Source organism: Nelusetta ayraudi, unplaced genomic scaffold (genome assembly GCF_046127955.1).
Source record: "Nelusetta ayraudi isolate G7.1 ecotype Tasmania unplaced genomic scaffold, CSIRO-AGI_Nayr_v1 ptg000003l, whole genome shotgun sequence".
Classification (NCBI taxonomy): Eukaryota; Metazoa; Chordata; class Actinopteri; order Tetraodontiformes; family Monacanthidae; genus Nelusetta; species Nelusetta ayraudi.
In genome coordinates this window covers 2,355,984-2,368,910 of record NW_027466053.1, presented here as the reverse complement: position 1 = coordinate 2,368,910, position 12,927 = coordinate 2,355,984, and the positions used below count along the sequence as shown (strand labels likewise).

Here is a 12,927-nt window from a genome sequence, read left to right as displayed (position 1 = left end):
TGGAGTTGCAGTGAATGTACAAGATTTCAGACTGTCTGGCTTTTCCGGCTGAAGCCTCTTGGTGTGAAGAGATTTAAGGTCCACAAAAACGTTTATTTGTCGTTTGCGTGTCTCTCGATTTCAGCCTCCAGATAAACTGGTGACCCGTCCAGGTTCTGGCCCATTGACAACTGGGATAGCACCAGTATGTCCAGCTGGACCTGCATGCAGTGGTTGGAACAAGTCATAGCCGGGCCCGGGGGCGGGGCTACATGACCCTCCAACCCAACCCTCCGTCCATCCCCGTCGCCACCCACCAATACATTTTGAGACAATAGAAGGGATTCACTGACAAATGCTCATCTTTTAAATGTTCAATGTACAAAAACAACAGTAGAACATATTATAGGCTTCATATTGCAATACTAACATTTTAATATCTACTTATGACACCACTAGTTAAACTTTCACCTGTATCGTGAGGAGAACTGTTGCCCGATAGCTCCTCTGGAGCAGCTAGCAACCGCTGTGTCCCCAATATCACCGCCGCTACAACGGCTCCCTGACGATGGTGCGGGTAACGGCGGCGTACCGGGGGTCGGAAATGAACCGCTGCATACGACTTCAGGTTGTAATGGAAAATAAGTATTATTGGCCTCCCGTGTAATCTGTTAGTTTCACTGTATAACTTTCTGGAGACATTCTCCTCGTGGCCCGCCAGGGTGAGGTATTTGTTGTATTTGTTGCTCTTTTCTGTCACAAACAGGATAGCTGGAGACCCGTCAGTGAAACTCTGGGAAGTCGAGGGCCGCGCACCAGGAACGGAGGAAACTCCTCGTTCCCCCTCTACCTCGAACCAAGCATTCAGAGACGAGAGGATCGGAGTCTAAGAGTGGATCTGATCGGCTTCACGTCTATCCAAGCGAACCTGGAAGGGAAGTGCTGATTCAGAGATCGGGTGAGAAGTAATTGTTCTTTTTCCAGACATAACAGTGACCAAGGTGTTTTTTATTGTCGTCCACGAACGGTCCCCGTACAGGACGGAACGCATGTGTTAGTCGGTTCTGTGTGGGTAGGCGGTGATTGTGAATCACTGCAGTCCCAGTACAGAGTGTGCGTTGGCCGGGCCTGTCCCGCTCACCAGATATCCAAGAAGGTTGGTGAGGGCTGAGCGGGAAAAACCTTTGGTGACTAAGTACCGAAGGGGTGAATTTTTTCTCTACCTTTAGAAAAAGAGGGCACAGGGACGCCTGTGCAGCTACAAGTAATAAGTCTAGACAGGGATGGGGAAGAACCAGAGCAAAGTGGCTGCTGCAGTTCCCCAGGGGGGACAAATTGTGGACGACATGAGGAAAAAATACGGTCCAGATTGTCTTGATATGTTGGAAATTTGGGTTGGAAAATATGATTTCCCAGCAGGGGGATCACTGAGTATGGAGGAATTGAGAAACCTCCAGGATAAACTGAATATAGCCGAGGGAAAGGTTACAAAAAAGAAAAACCCAAACAGGTGGGAGATTCAAATCATCAAAGATCATGAAAGGTGTTTTTTATTTTGGAAAACTGAAGCAGAAGTCAGGGACAGGAAACAAGTAAAGAAACGTGTGAACAGCGCTATGCGCTGGAGCACAGGGGTGACAGAGATAACGGCAGAGGGTGCACACGCTCACACACACTCCCCAGAGGAGGGAGAAAAGGAGCCACTCACACACGAGTATTCAAATGCACCAAATCGTCTGTATCCTTCTCTTACAGGCCCGAGGGACCCTCTCCTGGACCTGCCTGTCTTCCCTCCTGCCGCCTGCCCTCATCCAACGCTACCACCGTACAACCCTGCGCAAAGATATCATGTTCCTAGCCGATAGCGGAGCAACACTGTCGCTCATTCGTGCAGAGGAATTTCCTCAGGGAAAAAAAAAAAAAAAAAAAAAAGGGAAAAAAAGTGGGAGATATGTTTATTCTGTCGGGGCGGCTGGAATGAAGACGAGAGAGCCTCTCACCACCCCACTCACTTGCATTGACTACAGCGACGAGACATGCGCATCACAAAAACAAATTAAACACAGCTTCGTATTGTCAGAAGTGTGTCGGATGAATCTGTTGGGAAGAGATTTGCTTCCGAGCCCTGGGCATGAATCTCATCTCCACCCCCCACGGGTTGATTGTTGCCAGGTCGTTATCTTCCTCGACCTTGGCTCAAATTCCTAAGCCTCTCTTGCATGTCTGTCAGTGGCTGCTTCCCTTCGAGGCCTCAGAAGAATTGATAGCGGCGGCTAAAGATAAGGTGCCGGGTGATGCTCACTTCATGAAGGCTCCCAATTTGCACTGCACAGCCGGTGTGACGAATGAAAGAAACAGTGTGTTTGAGCGTGAGTTTTTTTTCAAGCGTGAATGATGGCCTTGTTGTTTCTACGTTGTTTTGGGGCCCCCAACGATGCGTTGCCTCTGTTACACTCACAGCAGAGCAGAGTGCATTTTTTGTCTGTCCGTGGGTCCACCCCACACATTTCACTCTCCAAGGGTCCAGACGATGAGTGGAAGGACCTCGGCCCCTTTTTGACTGAATGCCTGTCGACCAAAGACTGGCACCGAAAGGAGCAGGGACATTTTTACTCCCCCACCCTGAATGTGCATAAGACTGATTTTCCACTGGAAACACAGGCTCTTCGCTGTCTGCACCTGACAGAGACACGCGACAGCGAGCGCCACAACACGAGTTTTGCATGTTTCACTGACACATCGCAGCTGCCCGAGGAACTGAGCGAGGTTCCCTCCTCACTGTGGGCTGCTCACAAATACGATGTGGGACTGATCAAAGGTGCCGAACCGGTGAAGATCACACCCAAAAGTGATATTCGGCCCAACCAGCCGCAGTATCCTCTGAAGCCAGAAGCTGTTGAAGGAATCACTCCTGGTTTTGACTCTCTCCTCGAAGCAGGTGTCATCGTCCCATGCCCGGACTCGCCAGTGCGCACGCCCATGTTCCCTGTCAACAAGGCCAGAGTTCCTCCTCGACATGATGACTGGAGGTTTGTTCAAGATTTGAGAGCAGTTAACGCTGCTGTCCACGCCAGGGCACCGAACGTGCCCAACCCGCACACGATTTTGTCACAAATTCCGACTGATGCAACGTGGTTCACAGTTGTTGACCTGCCCAATGCCTTTTTCAGCGTTCCTGTTGACCCGGACAGCCGGTTTTGGTTTGCTTTTTTTCTCGCCTGGTCAGAAGCGGCTGAACACGCGTTTACAGCCATGAAAAAGGCCCTGCAGTCGCCTCCCATTTTGGGCGTCCCCGACCCCACGAAACCGTTGGTTCAGGCTGTTGATGAGAGAGAAGGATGCATGACTTCTGTTCTTTTACAGAAACACGGCACTGACCTCACACCTGTTGGTTATTTTTCAGCTAAGGTCGATCCGGTTGCAGCGGGCCTGCCGAAGTGTCTGCGCGCCACAGCTGCCGCTGAAAAAGCCCTGTCAGCATCCCGTGACATCGTGGGATATGCGCAGCTCACGTTGTTGGTACCGCACGCCGTGTCCCTGATTCTAGCAGAGCAGCGCACGTCACATCTCTCTGCCGCACGGTACCTGGGTTATCACACCTGTTTGCTCGAAATGCCGAAGGTGACTGTGAAGAGATGCAACACATTTAACCCAGCATCTCTCATGCCTCTCCCCACCGACGGAGAGCCACACGACTGCATAGCAGAGCTAGACACAATTTTCTCCCCCCGACCTGACCTGACCTGACGAACCCCTTGCTAATGCTGATTTTGTTTTCTACGCAGATGCAAAGGCTCAAAGGCGCCAACAGAGTTGGTTACGCAGTTGTCTCCGCCTCGGAGGTCATCTGCTCTGACTCCCTTTCCATGTCACCTCTCACCACAAGGGGCAGAGCTGGTTGCGCTAACTGAAGCGTGTAAATGTGCTGCGGGCAAGTCTGTCACAATCTACACAGACTCCCGTTATGCGTTTGGTGTCGTTCATGACTTTGGCGTGGGAATGCAGGAACTTCCTCAAGTCAGACGGGAAGCCGGTGTTAAATCATGTGCTTATTGCTGACCTCTTGCGAGCCATACTTTTGCCCTCCCAAATAGCAGTGTGTAAATGTTCTGCTCACACTAACCTTCGTGACCCTGTTTCCCAGGGCAGCGCCAGGGCTGACGCGGCAGCAAAGTCCGCTGCAAGGCAGCCCGCACCCTCGTCAGCCGCAGCACCGACGATGACAGCCTCAGTTGAGGAGGCTGATGCATCACTGGCTGAGATGCAGTCCCTCGCCACGGCAAAGGAGAAGGCCGCTTGGCGCTCCGCCGGCGCACGCTGGGACCGCATTTCTAACATTTGGGTAGGACCAAACGGTAACCCGTGTCTGCCAAAGCATTTATTCCCACATTTCGCTAAATTGACACATGGGTTAGACCATGTGTCAAAGGGGGGGGGTGTTGGAGTTAATCAATCAATTTTGGTTCACTGGAGGGTTCAAGAATGATCAAAAGGGGGGAATGTAATGGAAAATAAGTATTCTTGGCATCCCGTGTAATCTGTTATGTCTCACTGTATAACCGTCTCGAGACATTCTCCTCGTGGCCCGCCAGGGTGAGGCCACTGTATGTCTTCTCGAGACATTCTCCTCGTCGCCCGCCAGGGTGATGTATTCCTTGTTTTGTCTCCTCTCATCCTCACCTCCTTCTCCCTTATCTTGTCCCTTCCCGGTCCACTGTATAAAAGCCCTTCTCTTTCCTTTCCTCTTTGCACTTGCACTCGCATTCATTTGAGCTGTTGCACTTGTTGCACTTGTTGCATGTGTTCTGTTGGTTGTACTGTGTTTGTGCCTCGGAGCTCCGATCCCTTTTATTTGTCTGTTCATTAAATTACTTATTCTCCCACTATTCCTGCATCGGCATCTTCGCTCTTTTCCACAACAACTACGAAAATACTTCCATTTGTAGCTCGCTTTTACATCGCGATCTTTTTCGAAGACGTATTGGCGAAAATACGCAATGACTTCTGGGTAGCCCTTACTGCCAAGGGTGGTGCCGGAGAATCTCAATATTGAGGCCGATACAGCCCTTAAACTCGTCCCTCAACTTGACGTTCTTAGAATCGGGACAGCACTTGCACCTCGCATTTTTGAGATTGAGGGTTGAGATTGAGGGTTAAGGGAGGAATTGGAATTCACCCGAAGTCTCTCAAGTGGCGCATGAGAACTATGTGGAGCGAACCGCAGTAGCAGACATTAACGTGTGTCTTGTCTGTTGTGCTTCCACAGAGCTTCCGAGGAAAACCAAAATAAAAGCTTCTAAAGAAAGAAAGAAAAAACAAAAATAAATGTGTAGTGCGGGTGTCTTCGTCACATTACCACGCTACATATTTTGGTAGCAGAGGATGGTTTGATACAGCCCAGAGCCCAGTCGCACCGAAACAGTGAAAGATAGAGCAGAAAGAGAGCCATGGAGGAGGACAGAGACAACGTGAGTAGGCTGCTGCTGACACTGGAGGAGTCAGTCCTCATCCCCCTTTGCGAGCATCTGAAGTGTAGCGCACCTGTCGGAGGCTTTGCCAGCAAGACGAGGCGAGCTCTAATCAGGTTGGTTGAGACCACACTGGATGAAATTGAGGATGGTGAAGAATCCACCGAGTCATACGAGCAGTACCTGCAGGGTGTACTGTCCTCCCTGGCCACTCTGAAGGCTACACCGGGAGAAACAGAAGCTGAGATTGTGGTCCAGGAGAAGAGCGAGCTTGAGAACTTAAAAATCCGATACCAACAATTACAACAGAAAATGGAAGAGGAAATCGGGGCGTCGGAGGAAAAGATCAAGCAGAAGACACAAGTTGCAGAAGGAAACACTGGGCCTGTCATCGTGACTGCAAAGGAGGATGACCCCAGAACTGCCACCACTGCATCAACCAGGCTGCCCGAGGTAACGCTGAGGCGGGAGTTTCGGATAAGTTGGCAGATTGGAGACGCAGGTCAAAAGGACAAACTGTCATACACAAGCCTCATCAACCAGATGGAGTCTCGACAGCGGAAAGGGCAGGGAGAAGCGGAGATCGTTGAAGCAGTCACACGTGCGGTGAGCACAGGTCTTCATCTGCGGGAGATGCTAGAAATAAAACGAGACTTGACGCTGCCCACTTTGAAGACCATACTCAAGGGCCATTACAAAGTGGACTCGTCCTCTGATTTACTGCATCGCTTGATGAACATGACGCAAGACCCGAAAGAGTCAGCACAGAATTTCTTATTTAGAGCCATAGAACTGAAAGAGAAGCTCATGAGAAAATCCAGTGATGACGATGCAGGTGAGGAAGGTGAGCAGTTTAGCCCAGATCTGAGACAGAGAGAATTCCTCCGTTCCATTGAGACTGGACTGTGTCGTGATGCAGTTAAGTTTCAGGTTAAGCCATATCTTAGTAGCCTAACTGTCACAGATGAGGTGTTAATTGAGATAATCAGTGAGGCTGCAAACATAGAACAAGAAAGACAGCAAAAATTGAGAAAATCAGCCATAAACAAGTCCCCAAAAGTCAGCGAAGTGCAGGCGGAAGTATATTCACCTGATGCCTCAGTGACAGGGGTTGACACCGTCAAGGACCGTGAAGCGGGGGGAAAGAAAAAGAAAAGTCCGGGACCCAAGACGGAAATAGACCCAATAGAAGTACTCAGGGCTGAGGTTTTAGAAATGAAAAAGTTAATGTTACAGGCAGTGGAGGCAACAAAAACCAGGCCAACAGAGAAAACGTTCACACCCCACGGTAGTCGGCCCAGAGGCTGTGGAGCATGTCAAGAAGCGCAGATAGGGGACTCATGCAGACATTACTTTAAGTGTGGGCAAGAGGGTCACCTCTCCAGGGGATGTCGACGAACCAGAGAGCAGCAGGGAAACGACACTGGGCTGCCGAGCCGGGACTCTCGGTAGCCCATGAATCGTCCAGTCTCCACACGCAGCAACCTGTCCCTCCTCTCATACCGCCACAGCTCTTATCTGTCAACTACCTCCCACCACGATGCAAGGAAAGACTCATCAAGTTGATTGCAAAGAGACACACCGTACATTGCACACTAGACACAGTGCCAGTAGTGGCATTATGGGATACAGGCGCCCAGGCGACCATCATTAATGAAGAATGGAGAAAACTGCACTTACCTCAGAGCAGAGTACGTCCTTTCAGTGAACTGTTAGGGCGTTTCCCCACTAGCCCTGTGCGGCTCGTGCCAGCCCTTCACGGTACGGGACAGCTCGGTTGAAAGGTATTTCCATAAGCCCGACTAGTACCTGAGCGTGGGCGGAGTCACGGTTGCAAGGCGAACCAAAGGTTTTTTTGTGCCTCCCGTGTCCCGGAAACCATAGGATTCACTTTTTGTATTAACCGTGGTTTTGTTTTGTTTTGTACGAGACATTTTCATAGGGCTTAGAATTATTTTGTTTCATACTGTTGACTTGTATCAAAACACTGTCCTAGAAGAGAAAATGTAGACGCTGAAACGATCACCTTGAGTCTCACAGTCGTTTATTATTAGACAAGAATATCCGCACAACTTAAGTCCACACAAAGCACAAAACAGCAACAACTCTATTCGCTATTCAAGCTAGCAGCATTAAAATCGCTCTAGGGAGTGAAACTTACGAAACTTGCGAGCCAAAATCGCCGCCTCTTAAGTTTCACTGCCAGCGAACACAACACAAGCAGAGCACGGAGTTAGCGGTGGTGGCTAGCGGTTTATCGACACAATTTAACGGCTCTACTTTGCAAATAGCCTTCAAACTAAAGTTGCTTGATGTTACAAAACACATTTACAGTCCTCAAGAATGTTTTCAAATATCGCCGTGGCCGACTATTCTCTCGTCGTCCACCGGCCGAGTCGAGCCCGTCTCACTCCCGTTGGCCACCGCGTCGGTGTTCCATCGCATCCGAATTAGGCTGAACAAACCTCCAACATTTTCTCTGTTCGTTCCACTCCGACTGTTGTAGTCCTTGGTGCTTCGGTAGTCGCTTGGCATTTTTATTTTTTTATTTCTCCGGACACTGTTTCGCTGTACAGCGACGGCCACCGGCTGCGAAACCAGGAAGGCTTTTCATTGCGTGTCGCTCCGTCCGTCCAGCTCTCTATGAGCTTTTTCTTCAGCCACAGACAACAGAAACGTCTGTAGTTCTACGTTCGCCCATGGTACAGTTTCATAATCTTTTCAGTTTTTAATACGTGAAACTGTAAAAATCCACACGCGGGGCTTTTAAAAAATGGCGGTTTTGGTCTTTCGTGAGAGACTGCCTTTGGCTTTCGTCAAAACTTTTACCCAATCAGTGCCCTGCACGTTGCTACGTCACCCATACGGTGTCAGCTCTGCTCGCTTCGAACCCCAAGGAGGCAGGTACCGAAATCGTAACCCCTGGGACCGTGCTGGGGCTCGTGGAAATGCGTCAATACCGACCCGTACCGTACCGAGATGTTACCGAGGGCGCCTGTGGGTAAACGCCCGAATAGACAAGCTGATAGAGCCTCCCATTCTGGGGTACCCAGAGATGACCCAACCCTTTGTCCTCCACACAAGACGCATCTCAGGAGGGATTGGGAGCAGTACTGTATCAGAGACAAAACGGCAAGATGGTAGTCATAGGTTATGGTTCTAGAACATTAACACCACCGGAAAAGAACTACCACATGCACTCAGGGAAATTAGAGTTTTTAGCTCTAAAGTGGGCAATCTGTGAACGCTTCAGAGATGATCTGTATCATGCTCCACACTTTGTAGTTTATACAGATAACAACCCCTTAACCTATATCCTCACAACAGCTAAGCTTAATGCCACGGGTCATAGGTGGGTGGGGGAGCTCTCTGAGTTTGACTTTTCCATTAAGTATAGACCAGGAAAGAGTAACGCTGATGCAGATGGCCTATCTCGTATGCCTTTAGACATAAATGCATTCATGAAACAGTGTACAGAGGAAGTGGGACGGGAAGTGTTCAGTGCAGCAGTGCAGGGAGTCAGTGTACAGGGAGACACCCCTCTAGTTTGGATCACACCAGTTCCCATCGAGACACTAGACTTAGTTAGAGATGCGAGTGCACATTCTCGAGCTCAGTCCCTGACACCAGAACAGATACGAGAGAGTCAGGAAAGAGACCCTGTGATAGGCCAGGTCTTGCGTTACAAAAGGGAAAATCAGTGCCCGGCCAGGAGAGCAGTTAAAGCAGAACCGCCAGACGTCAGAGTATTAATGAGACAGTGGCCAAAGTTGTATGTTAATGAGGATGGAATCCTGTATAGAAAAGCAGGGGATAAACAACAGCTTATCCTCCCAAAAGAACATCGTCAAACAGTTTTCCACGAACTTCATAAAGAAATGGGACATGTCGGGGTTGAAAGAACTTTGAACCTGATCCAAGATCAGTTCTATTGGGCCCGTATGTACCCTGATATAGAACATTTTGTCACCCAAGAGTGTGAGTGTCTCAAGGCAAAGCGTCCTCACAAAGCGACCAGGGCTCCCCTGACAACCATTGTCACTACACGCCCCGGTGAGCTGGTATGAACTGACTTTTTACACTTAGAGACATGCAAACAGGGGTTTGAGTACATTCTAGTGGTTATAGATGATTTCACTGGTTTCGCCCAAACCTATGCTACGAAAAACAAGTCTTCCGAAACTGTTGTGGAGAAACTGTTCAATGAGTTTGCACTGCGATTGGGATTTCCAGAGAGAATCCACCACGACATGGGGCGAGAGTTTGACAACCAGTCGATGGACCAACTACAGAAGAGCTGTGATGTGCGGGGGTCCCACACCACCTGTTACCACCCCCAAGGTAATGGAAAATGTGAACGTTTCAATAGGACAATTCTGTCAACGCTCCGCACGCTCACAAGTGAACATAAAGCTGACTGGAAGGGCTCATTGACAAAAATAGTGCACGCATACAACTGCACACGCAGTGGGGTCACAGGGTTCTCTCCCTACTACTTACTTTTTGGCAGACCACCTCGGTTACCAGTCGACCTGCTTTTCAACCTGCAACCCAGGGAAGCAAAAGAGACTTATAGTGAATATGTAAAGAACTGGCAAAACCGAATGCGACAAGCCTATGAGATTGCATCCAAAACAGCGGCCAGAGAAGCTTTAAGAGGCAAGAAAGGTTATGATAAAAGAATACATGGGGTCGACCTGCTACCTGGGGGACGAGTGTTTGTGCGTAACCTGTCAGAGAGGGGTGGCCCTGGTAAGCTGCGGTCTTACTGGGAAAATAAAGTGCACGTGGTGTTGAAGAGGAGGAGCAAGGACAGCCCGGTTTATGAAGTGGCACCAGAGGGAGGAGGTAAAAGTCGCGTGTTGCACAGGAATCTCCTACTCCCCTGTGACAGTCTGCCCTTGGAGAAACTGGAACCGGCCTCTACAGAACACGAGAGGAAAATTCTGCCACAAACGAGAACAAGACAACATCAAAGCAACAAACCAGTGGAAGATTCAGACAGTGAAAGCAGTGAACGTGAGCTGGTTTGTCGCTTTCCAGATGGCCAACTAAGTCACAGAACTATAGGCTTGAATCCAGAGGCAGAGCCATTCACATCAGCTCTGATGAGGCAAAGAGGAGCACCAGATCTGGAAGATGCAGGAACAGCTCATGGGGACGCAGAGACGAACAACGGTGGTGTAGTGGGGTAAGGTTGATTGATTCATTTAGTCGATCAAACTCACAAAGGAGTGGAAACGCACATCAAAAAAGAAATTAATAAATTGAATATTTAATATGATTTGATCGGGGCACCACCTGCTTTTTGGTTGTTGACGTCAGCAGGAAACGCCAGAGTCAGTCTCAATACAGTCTCCTTAACGGGGATTTCTTGACGATACGCAGGGATCTGAACCACACTTTAATCAGTCAGTCAAACAATGACATCAGGCTTAATGTGCATTTATTTGTGTAACAATAGATGGTTCACACAGAACAGTATGACATGAGTGTGATCATAAAGACACAATCAGCAACGAACTGTGTGAGTGTTGTGTGTGTGCGTGCGTGTGTGTGTGCGTGTGTGTGTGTGTGTGAGAGAGAGAGAGATTGGGCGAGAGAGGGAGAGAGAGTAAGTAAAGAAAACCTAAACTTAAGCTAAAAGTTACAAAATAAAAGAAGAAATATAAAAGAGATTTGTTTGTCTACTAGACTTGTTGTGGCTAAGTCTAGCAAAAATAATTCAGCAGTTATTGGTTACACTGATGCGACAACCAGACTCTTTGACAGTGAGCGAGTGATGAGGGCTTACGTTGGATGAGCTTCTTCCAAGGTGGTCCTGGGAGTTTGTACTGTACCATTCGGGTCCGGTACTGCGCAGGAAGCTTGGATTAGCAACACCGACCGTCGAGGTGGAAATGCCCGTTCTGCTCTGTCCTGCAGGTGGCTTCACTGGCGCTTTGGCACCAGTCTTCCATCGCAACCAGTTGTAATGTTGGTGATCACACGAATTACACGGTTACGAGGAAGGAAAAACTGCTTGGCTGGTCCAAAAAGAAAAATCACAAAAATCACAATCTCAGGGCTGAGGATGCCAGTTGAGATTGGGCAAAAGTTAAAATGAAAAATAATGGTCACTGGACGAGCCTGAGTTGTTTCTGCTTCTGTCTTAAATTGGCCTTTTGCCAGAAATTAGGAAAAATTAAGTTGACAAAAATTAGAATGAAGAAAAATGACGAAGACAAAAACACTAGACAAGACGACACTAAGAAAGACGAGACAACACTCAGGAAAACTAAAACTTCTCTTTCTTCTTCATCTTCTGATCTTCTGAGACAAAGGAGCTGAATTCGCTGGTATGACTTGGAGAAGAGGGTGGTCTTTTGAACTCCAAGAACCAATGAAAAGGCTGTTCCAACACTAAAACTGGATGGGTCGTCTTACGCTATATGCATCTGATGAATATGTATGTGGTGTCGGGTTCGTTGCTGATAAAGAAATTAAACAACAACCAAAAATGAAATAGGAGAACAACATGAACAAATAAAAACCGTGTGATCCTTCGTATGGTGGATACCTTGCGATAGTTAGGCAACAATTGAGGAAGATAAAGCGTTCAAAGCACATTAAAACTTCAACATATATTTTATATCTAAATACCTATCAACCTATCGAAGCATGCGTACAAAAGCAGGAGTAAGATTATTTATATTTAAAAGACAACTGAAAGATTTAATAGATTTCGCATTCAGGCACTTCTATGGGCACGTATACAAATATATTTATATATATGAGTAGATATATGTATATGTAGTTGTCAATATTTAAAAGGTGTATGTATGGATTGAGGTAACAGTCGCCTAAGTGTAACGTAGAAAACTGGTGATGGTAATGATAGGGATTATAGCAAAGCATGTAAGATTGATATGAGGAAAACCAAGGTGCAAAGTTTATTCAACTTTTAATCTATCACTTTTTCACTCTTTCGTAACCCCCCCTTAGGGGACACTCTTGCTCCACCTGAAGCGTGAAAGCCTCCAGGCTTCCTTTAGGAGGAAATCCTAAATCCGTTAATCTTGGGGTTAGAAGAGTGATTCAAAGTCCAATAATACTTTATTTTTGATGGTGGTCACAGATATGTGACTTCCAGATGTCTCTGTAGAAAGGAAAATAGAGCGTTTAACATTGTCTGATATTGAGATGTTCAGGAACATCTGTGTTGAGGATGGCCCCTTGGAATGTTCTGCAGAGAGATAACGGTGGTAAAACTAGCGCTGGCCGCCAGTGGTACCAGTCCCTGCCTGGAACCAGGTCGTCTGAGAGCGCTTCGGAGTGGACTCCCAACTGTAATTTGTAGGTAAAAGTGTTCTTCCGAGAGCGGGTGTTTTACGGCTTTAAGATTTTAAGTAGAGATAGTCGCAGAGAAAGTAGCATCACAGCCAATCAGGTACCACCTTTAGTTCCTCCAAACGTGGTTCACCGGAAGGCCCTGCTGCAA

At 48.0% G+C, this 12,927-nt stretch overlaps 1 long non-coding RNA gene across 1 annotated transcript; it reads left to right on the top strand.

Annotated features, from left to right (window-relative positions):
- Positions 1-11,197: 11,197 nt before the first annotated feature.
- Positions 11,198-11,730, top strand: LOC142890796 (uncharacterized). Its single transcript, XR_012927123.1, has 2 exons — positions 11,198-11,341; positions 11,373-11,730. It is a non-coding gene; the product is annotated as an uncharacterized LOC142890796 (long non-coding RNA).
- The last annotated feature ends 1,197 nt before the right edge of the window (positions 11,731-12,927 follow it).